Raw genomic sequence first — 9,816 nt, forward strand, 5'->3', positions numbered from 1 at the left:
TTTTTAAAGTTTTAAAATTGTAGTTTTAGTGTGTTGAATAAATGTTTATCCGGTTCAGCCGTCGACCTAAGGTATGTTTTGGATTTTGGCCCCTTGTGGAACTGAGTTTGACACACCTGATCTATGGTCCACAGATCGCAGGAACGGAAAAGTTTCAAAAGTTTACAATGAAAAAAATGTGATTTAGGACTTTGTGGACGAGTGTTGGGATACATTTTATAAACTTTTTTGCAAATGGAAAAATGGTGGCAAAAGTTGCTAAGTTTAAGTCCTGAAGTTCCTAAAATTAGCTTGACTTTCATCCAGCTGAAGAAACATTTCACAATTGTGCACCACAGAAACTACAACATGACTCAAAAGTGCTCAGACCTCAAGCCAAACGTTTTTTCTCAAAACTTGGAAACAGGGTTTGCATTATAAACACAAAGCCCTGCCGCTACAAAGCAAAAATAAAGAGTTAGGATAATTACAGCCTTGCTTGCAGCATTGTTTCCGACTGCCTGCACGCTTTTCCAATTCCTTTCCTTTTCAGGTCAGAAAAAGAGAGGCGTTGTGACAGAGCCTTGTTCTCGTAAATCTCTGTCACTTTTTACTCCACAGACATAAACATTTCTTTTTATTTTATGTCTGAACACTTTTGGAACAAAGAGGCTTCTCCTTCTGATCTGAAGGTTTAATAAAAGTTTGAACATTAAACCAAAGAACGGCTCGTAATATTCATTTTTATGCTCTTTTATGCTCAATTTGATAATCTGAATATTTAAAATGCAACAGAAATATTCATGCCTCCAAGCGATTGAGTAAAATTCTAACGACGTTATCAAACGTAGTTTGATTTGCGTCAGCGGCTCTCATGGCTGCCAGGACCATGACCCTTTGTAGAAGATGATATGAGATTTGTTTTTATTTTATTACATATTGTTTGTGTTAAGATATTTTAGGTTTAAATAGACATGTTATCTTAGGTGTAGATGATGTTAAGTCATTCAGACCACCCAGGAGAGTTAGATTAAAAGTGAAAAATAAAAAATAAACAGAAACTATGGGAACTTTAATTCAGTAAACTCTATGAACTGAAGAAAAAAGGTTAGAACTGTCAGAGTTGGTGAGTCATTCCAAGCCTGTTGTTGTAAAAACATGAGGGAATATTGACAGGTCTTTGCTTTTACAGAAAAGGAGCTTACATTTTTTTCTTATGAATAATTATGTCAAATTCTCTCCAAAATTATAAAGTATAACCAAGCATTTTTGTTGCTTAAATACATATTTTTACTTGGTGTAAGACAAAACCATTTCTAAGTAATTTTTCAGTGAGATGTAATGAACAATTATATCTCAATATATAATTAAAAACTTTTTTTAAATTATTATCTCTAATGAAACCAGTTTTTTTGACTTCACATAATATTTTTAGGTAAAAGTTACATTTTTGGAAAGGTTTCAGGAAGCACACTAGATGGATTTACACTGAAAAAAGTGAAAAATTGGAATAATTAGTAAAAAATCTTTTTTTTTTACTTTTAAATTTTTAGTTTTCATCAAATTAAAAATTTGGGTTGATGGTTTGATTAACTTACTAATGTAATTTGATAAGAAATAATATTCTTAAATGTAACTAATTACAAAGGTTTTTATTAATTGAATAAAAATTTCACTTTTTACATGAAGGGAAACTGTTTTTTTTTTCTTTTTGATCCATATGATTTTTAAAACAATTTGGAGCTAAAATGTTTAATTTTAGTTTTACTTTTAGGATAATTATGATCTAGAAATAAGATTAACCTTTGCAGGGTTTAAAAAATGACATTTTCTGGGGGGAAAAGACCAAAATAGACCTAATTTAAAGATAAAAATAATGTTTTTTAGGAAATTTTAGAACCTATTTCCAATTACTAAAACCACCTGCCAAAATATGAGTGTTTGTTGGTCATTTCAAGATTACATTTTTCTTAAAAGAGCAACTTTTTTAAAGAAATCATACCAAGAAAAACATTACGAGTTAAATATTTTTTTCACCTTCACTGAAAAAACGGAACCTTAAGAAAGTACAAAAGACCATAGTTTCACCAAAAAAAGTCTTATTTTTGTGTCTTGCAAGAAAAAAAAATCTTATCAATAGCAAAATAATCTTACATTTGGAAAAAAAAAAACATTTTTGGCCTCGTCAGACATCTTTCAAACCACTAAAAGTGACGTTAGATGAGATTTTAAACATTTGCTACCTTCTTTTCCGTTCATTTCTATTGTTGCTCATGTGTCAGATCCATTGAGGCTCTAATCTGGACGGATTAGGACATTAATCAAGCGCTGGTGACCAACTCGCTCTAAAAGCTCCAGGTAGTGTAAAGAGGCACATCATCAAATATTGCCGGACAAGAGATTAGATGCTTTGTTTATGAAAAAGAAGAAAAAAACAAGGAAAGAGTTCATGTTTCTGATCAAACAAACCAAATAGAAATCAGTTGTACAATAATCATAACAGCTACAACTCCAGATGTATATTTATAGTCTGGAAGAGTATCAGTTGGAAATGCCAAATGAGGAAGACAGAGATCTCACTACTGTGTACTATTCTGTTTGGATAAACCTCCATCAGGTCCCGCTGTATTAAAATATGTTTATGTTTAGTGACTCAGGCGGCGCTCTACTTTCCATTGAGGCAGTGGATCAAACAGCAGGTAAACATTTGCTGCTCGTGCCGACAACTTGGGAGCCAAAGCAGTTTGAGTCACTTCTGTGAACTTTCTCACATCTCTCCTTCAGGGTTTGTTAGACACTGAGCTCGGCGTGCACGACAACCCGACTCATGTTCATGCTGTCTGTGCAGTGCTTCTTTCCATTCCACAAAGGTAAAGTGTAGCAGTTTAGTTCCACATGTTATTTTTAGTGCATTATACTTGAACAAAATCTAAATATATATAAATATACAGAAAGATTTAGGTTGCGTGTTTTTGTCAAGTTAATGGCTGTTATTTGTTTAAACCAGGGTTCCCCAAACTACGCCCCACTAACCAGATCTGGCCCTCCTCCACCTTTGGTCCGGCCCCCCAAACTGTTTTGACTAAATTAGACATTTTTCTATTGGCATTTAGCGAATATTTCAGCTTCATGCTAGCTGATTTGGCTAATTTGGGCTTTTTTTCAGTTTTCTTTTTTTTTCTTCTTTTTTTCTGTGGCTAATTTTGAGCCTAGCTAATATTTTAGCTTTATGCTAGCTGTTTGGGCTAAATTAGACATTTTTCTATTATTTAAGCTAATTTGGCATTTAGGTACTTGCTAGCTGATTTGGCTTTTAGGTTTTTTCTTTTGTTTTAGGCTAATTCGGAGTTTAACTAATAATTTAGCTTTATGCTATCTGTTTTGGCTAAATTAGACATTTTTTTTTTTTTTTTTTTCAAATTTGGCATTTAGCTAATATTTCAGCTACATTCTAGCTGTTTTGGGTAATTTGGGCTTTTTTCAAAATTTTTTTGGGCTAATTTTGAGTTTAACTAATAATTTAGCTTTATGCTAGCTGTTTTTGGCTAAATTAGAATTTTTCAATTTTTTAGGCTAATTTGGCATTAAGTTAATATTTCAGCTAGATGCTAACTGTTTTGGCTAATTTAGTCTTTTTTCAGTTTTTTTAAACTATTTTGAAGTTTAGCTAACATTTCAGCTACATGCTAGCTGTTTTGGCTGAATCAGACATTTTCCAGTTTTTTATGCTAATTTGTCATTTAGCTAAGGTTTCAGCTACATGCTAGCTGCTTTGGATAATTTAGTCTTTTTTCAGTTTTTTTAAGCTATTTTGAAGTTTAGCTAATTTTTCAGCTACATGCTAGCTGTTTTGGCTAATTTAGAGTTTCGTTTTTTTTTTGGCTAATTTGGCTCTTCACCAATATTTAGCCACCAATCAGCTTCACCGTTTTCAGAAATCAACTTCAGCCTTTTTCAGCTTCAATGTTTTTAGCTGTCAATTTAAGCATCTTCAGCTATTAATCTATCGCAGGTAATGCCATATATCTAGTTTTTAAAATGTTTTATTTTTATTTTTTCTGTGAAGAATTATTTAAAATGTGGCTATGTCTGACTTTCTGGAAAGCCATAAATGTTTACCTTTAGGCTGTGATTGTGACACTTTTTCTGTTAGCCTACAAACCGACCCCGGCCCCCCCATCAGAGAAGAAAAACAGTTACGTGGCCCTCACAAGAAAAGTTCGGGGACCCCTGGTTTAAACTGCATTTCGTTCACATCTTTTATCCTTTTACATTTATGGCTTGTATGTTTGATTTAATATTTGTTTCTTTCACACATAACCGTGGCATAAGATAGAGAATGCCCTTTGAGCTGTCCATTGTCCATAAGGTTTGGACTTTCTCTGTTGCCTGCTGCCTGCCCTGACCCTCGCCTGGACTCTGACATCTGTACTCTCTTCTTGGATGGTCAATGCTCGTGACTCACCTCTGCCCGCCTGACCCTGATTTAGCTTGTGAACTTTTAGCTGTGCTTCATTCCTGTCTGAATTTATAAACCTGCTGCACCTAGAACCAGTTTTCTGCCCGTTTGTGGCAGAGTGAATGCAAGAGTTTTGAAATGATTTTGAACTGGTGTTTTCGAGGGTAATGTGATTGGGCCTTACTTGCATTTTTTTGTCATAATAATCTCTCAATTTAGGCCAGAAATGGTCCAACTTTCCACTTTCACAATCTAATTTCTGGTGTATACGTGTTAAAAAACTTGAAAAGTCACACAAGTGAGATTAGCTGCATGAAAAATGTCATCCGGTTCCCTATTTCCTTGTCTTTTTATGTTTTTGAGTGATGATATTGTCTATCATGGTTTAAAAAAAGAAAAAGAAAACTTAAATGAATTAAACAGATAAAAATGAATTAGCCAGCAGTTAAAATCTGCGTAATGTGTCACTTTTGGTTTCTGGTGTTCTGGAACTTTGTCCTCCTCACCTCTACTCAGCCTTTGCACTGAGCTTCTCAATTTCACATTTGACAGAATTGCTCCTTTGCTTTTCAAGTTGCCTTTAGGGATTTCATCTAAATGTAAAGTAAAACATTTAAATTTTCAGGGAGAAGAAATGTGAATTTAGAGCCCTGAGCCACAATGAGCTTTAACACATTTTGTTTGCAGAAGGTGAAACAGGCAACAAAGGCTGCAATGAGAATTTAAAAAAAGCAAAAACTCAATATTTTTAGATACACGAGTTCCCATCAGCTATTTTGCTAATAAAGCTTTTATCACAAAAATTGATTTTGTTTTTGTGTCTATTTTTGCTTTAATTTATCCAAAGGGAAAAAAACAGTCCTGTTGGGATTAATAGCCTTCTCCAGAGGAAAACGGAACAAAAATGAATAATATAACAAAAATATTTGACCAAAGAAACACAGAATTTAGTGTCCAGATTTGAGTTTGTATCAACTGATGAAAATGAATGCAGGTGATTTATTTCTGCAGCATGCTGCAGGAGTAAGATGCAGAAACAAAACCGATGTTATCCAATTCAGTTCACCATAATGAACATATTGAGGGACAAATGTGAGAATCATTTATTGCCTTCTGTATAAAAAACAGTGACCTTTCTGTTGGGTTGCCAGATCAGGCCATCCACCCAAAAAGTGTCGCTTAAAAGCGAATTTTGAAGATTTTTAGCACTATAAAACAAATAAAGTAATTCGGCAGAAGAATCTCCATAACCCAACACAGATTCAAAAGATTGAAAACAGTAATATATTTCCTTTTATTTTAAGAGAAAATGGCATCTTGGAAGGACCATAAAAATGTAATTTTTGCCACAAATTTTCATGTTTTTTGTAAAAGTGAGCGGTAGGTTTTCCAAACATACTTTTATTTCATTTTCCTCAAGGATATTTACCTTTTTATGGAATACTTAAAAATATGAAGCCGAATAGTTTATTAGTTTTTTTTTGTTTATTGACTTTTGTTACAGAAAAAATGCTCAATATGGTAATACTGGAAAGGTTTCACATTTATTGTTTGACCTACAGTGAATGTTCAGAATTACAAGCAGTGAGCTCCTGTTTTTTGTTTTTATTTAGAAAAATAATCAAAGAATTTTACAGTTTTTGAAACTATGATTAACAAAGATATATATATATATATATATATATATATATATAATACAAGTGTTTATTAAAACAAACAGTTTTGCCTGCTCAAAAACTACATTTCCTCCTCTTTAGCTGAACAAACTTTATAATCTTTCATATATCCGAGCTTCACATGGCTGGACGAATGATGTCCAGAGAGCGCATTCATCCTCCCCGCTCTTTGAGTTTTCAAGGACAGCCCCGAGGCAGAGTCTTCCGAACTGCTGAGTCCAAGCCTCTTCCAAAAAATAAAAATAAAAAATGGAGACCGAGCAAACAAGGTTTGTCCTCTGATTGCTGTGTGTTATTTAGTAATAATTAATTTCATTGGAAAAAATTGGCTTGAATCAACAACAAAACTGGTATTTATACATTTATTCTCAAAATTGTAAAAATATTTAAGCATATTTATATGCACATATTAACATGTTCTTGTGGCATTTTTCTAATGATGGAGGAAAATAATATAAGATTAAAACTGCATTTCTAAGTATATCTTTATTCAAATCGTGGTGATTCAGGATCAGACAAAAAAATACAGTCTGAACATTCGGGAAGCCATAAACTCCATTCGGATGAATCCACTTGCAGACAATTGCATCCTTAATTTTCCTCCTTCCAGCTGGGATCCGTCTCTAAACTGGCTCCAATATTGCTCGCCGTTTGTGTTGCACAGCTATTGTTAGCTTATTGTTAGCTAGCGGGGGAGAGTGCAAACAAAGGGATGATGGGGAATGAGGGTAGGCTTACTGCCTGTTCACAATTCAGAGGCAAAATCTCTGATGAAATACTGCCACACTGCAGAAACTATGTCCTAGAAGACAACAGTTTTGGCTAAAAATGGCATAATCATGATTTAAAAAAACCCAATGGTAACGCTTTTAAAATAGATCAAAAGATGATTGGAGTAGGATTTAAAAACAGGGAGTTTAACTCAGCAGTGTTGTCTGCATGTCAAATGATTCAAATAAAAGTTTTACAAAATAAAACATCATTTATTACGAGGAATTGTTTTTTTTCCGTAATGTTTTTCATCTTAATAAAGCTTTTGGATTTCCCATAAACTACAACTTTTTTAATGATGAACTCCTCTGAGGCGTAACTTTTATTTAACCCCAAATGAGTTTGTGCTTCTGCCTCTTTTCTCCTTCCAGTTCCATTCCAGCCAGAACTTTGTTGAAGTTTCTGCCTCCATCTGTGATGGATCTCTGGTGGAACGGCTGCTGAGAGTTTTACTCCGTGTGCTCTCAGCCACTTACTGCACTAACCTCTTAAGCTGACTTAATAATAATGATGATACTAATGTACGTAATTACTATTAACAATTCAAGATGTGCTCTTGTTATGTAACAGCTGAAAGTGGAGCCGCGCTAACAGCAGATGAATAAGAAGATATTTTATTTAATGCGAGTGCACAGACAGACAGACAGACAGACAGAAATGCTGCCGACCCGGAGGACTTGAGGAACTGTGTTCGGGATCACACCCTTACGTCACGTTTTCTACGTGACAGCTGATGCTGGTGGCATTGCGGCTTCTGAAGAGGAGTGTTTCTGCCCCAGTGGGCTTTAACCCTGCCTGGATGTCATCTTGGGATTAGAGCAACTCAAACAGATTGAGTGTCTCTGCTCTTCTCTGCAGATAATGGATTGTTGTGCAGCCGAGTTTCTTTATCAGAAACAATAAACACAAATATATTCAATTAAATCTGACTTTTTATAACTTTTTGACAGTGAAATTAAACATTATTCCATGGGTTATTATTATCCTTTAAAATCTTTCAAAATAAAAGTATTTATATTTTCAAATTCTAGATTTTTAAGTGAGAGCTGCAAACATGTGTGTTCATGTATGCGGATGATGTAATGATCTAGGTTGATATTGTTCTTTGTCTGTTCTGTATAGTAAAACAGTAAAACAATAGATTCTGATTTTTTATCATGCAAGCTTTGTTATTTTGCTGTAAAATGTGAATAGAAATGATAAAATTGTGGATCGAAACATGATAAACATCATAATCTTTAGCCAAAATTACATATATTTACTGCAAAACCACATTAATTTTAACTGGGGTCATATTTTGCCTCATTTGTGGAAACATTTAAGTATTAGTAAGTCATGCATTCAAGGGTGATATCAGAAAATAAATCTATTTGTAAGTATAAAATAAAGTTCTTGGCACTTTCTTGGTTTAAATGACAATTTAAATTTACATTACAATTGTTTTATTAGGTCGTTATTGTAAATAAGAACATGTTCTTCATAGCTCACCTGGTTAAATAAAGATTAAATACAAAATAAATAAATAAATAAAAGCCAAATTTGAATATAACGGTTTGTTTTTGGCTTATTCGAACCCAGATTTTCGATGAAAGGTCGTCGCCATCATGACAATACCCAGTTAAAACCCCAACTTTTACAAAATTTAGGAAATATATAAGACAGACTCACCTGGTTATGGTTTGTACGTAATAATCATGAATTTAAAATGGGATTTACTTCCTTCATTACGGTTGTTTTTCAGCTGGCATCAAACAGGAAGTCCTCTTTTATTTTTTATTTTTTTTTTTTTAACTTGTCCAACAGCTGATCAAACAAATAAGACCTGAAGGTCTCTTATGTTGAAAATATAATGTTACAACAGGTGGTTATGAATCCTGTGACACACAAGGTGTATATTTGTATAAACCCCTCCTGTAAAAAAGAAAAAAAAATCCTTTCTCATCTATTTGATCAGGAGGTTTTCATACAATTTGATTTTAAATATCAATTTACTTCATTTTTTACCATACAAAGCTCACTATTTGATCAGGAGATAAATGTTTCTCTTCCTGAGCTACAATCCTCTTAGTTTCTCACATTTTCATCATTCTAACTTCTGAATAAAATCTTTTTTTTATCTTGAATTTGTTCAAACATTTGTTTGTGCACAAATTAACTTAACTTTGACAAAATAGCTAAATTGTAACAGATGGTACTGATGGTTCTGTAATAAAATAAGTGCTCCAGGATGTGCGGAAGGATGTGTCGCAATAATTCACAAAAATGGGGGCGAAAATCAATGTTTTTATGATGATTCAATAAAAGAGCTGTGTGATGATTTGGGAAGGAAACAAAAGACTTATATGGGAAGTGAATAAACTCAAATAGAAAATGCAGGACTGAGGAAATAGTTGGATTATCCGCCGTCTGCTGTTTGGGAGGTACGTCTCTTTTATTTATGTTGCTTAAACAAATACTAAATTCCTCCTTTCGCATTAGTTGCTGCTCTGCATTTAGAAATGACATCCACCTCGCCATGAAAAACAACTGCCACAAATACCCCGGCATGTCAAGCTCCCGTCCTCGTCAGATGTCAAATGTGACATTAGCTCAAACAAAAGGAAACGAGACGTGGATTATTTTAGAACGCTGCGATGTGAATTTGTCCTCTGTTCACCATAAATGATCATGAGCCGGGAGCTGGGTAAAAGTCGTGGGAGGACGGCGGTGACAGAAAGCCCCCCCGAACGACCAGCACACCCCGGATCCCACAGCTCAAAGTTCCCTCGCCTCCTCCTCACGGTGTGTCTAACATCACTTCAATCTGCCTCCTCCTCCTTCCTTCACATTTGAATTTTTAGCAGCACCTTGTCATTCATTAGCAACTCAATATTCAATCAATGTGGACTTTAAGTAATTGACTTGTGGGATCACATGATGTGCTTTCAGGGA

At 34.2% G+C, this 9,816-nt stretch overlaps 1 protein-coding gene across 1 annotated transcript in view; it reads right to left on the bottom strand.

The window, feature by feature from the left end:
• kcnk3a (potassium channel, subfamily K, member 3a) overlaps positions 1-9,816 on the bottom strand; it is a 36,383-nt gene that overhangs the window by 25,176 nt on the left and 1,391 nt on the right. The gene's annotated exons all lie outside the window — the stretch shown is intronic.

This window comes from Oryzias melastigma, linkage group LG24 (assembly GCF_002922805.2).
Source record: "Oryzias melastigma strain HK-1 linkage group LG24, ASM292280v2, whole genome shotgun sequence".
NCBI lineage: Eukaryota > Metazoa > Chordata > Actinopteri > Beloniformes > Adrianichthyidae > Oryzias > Oryzias melastigma.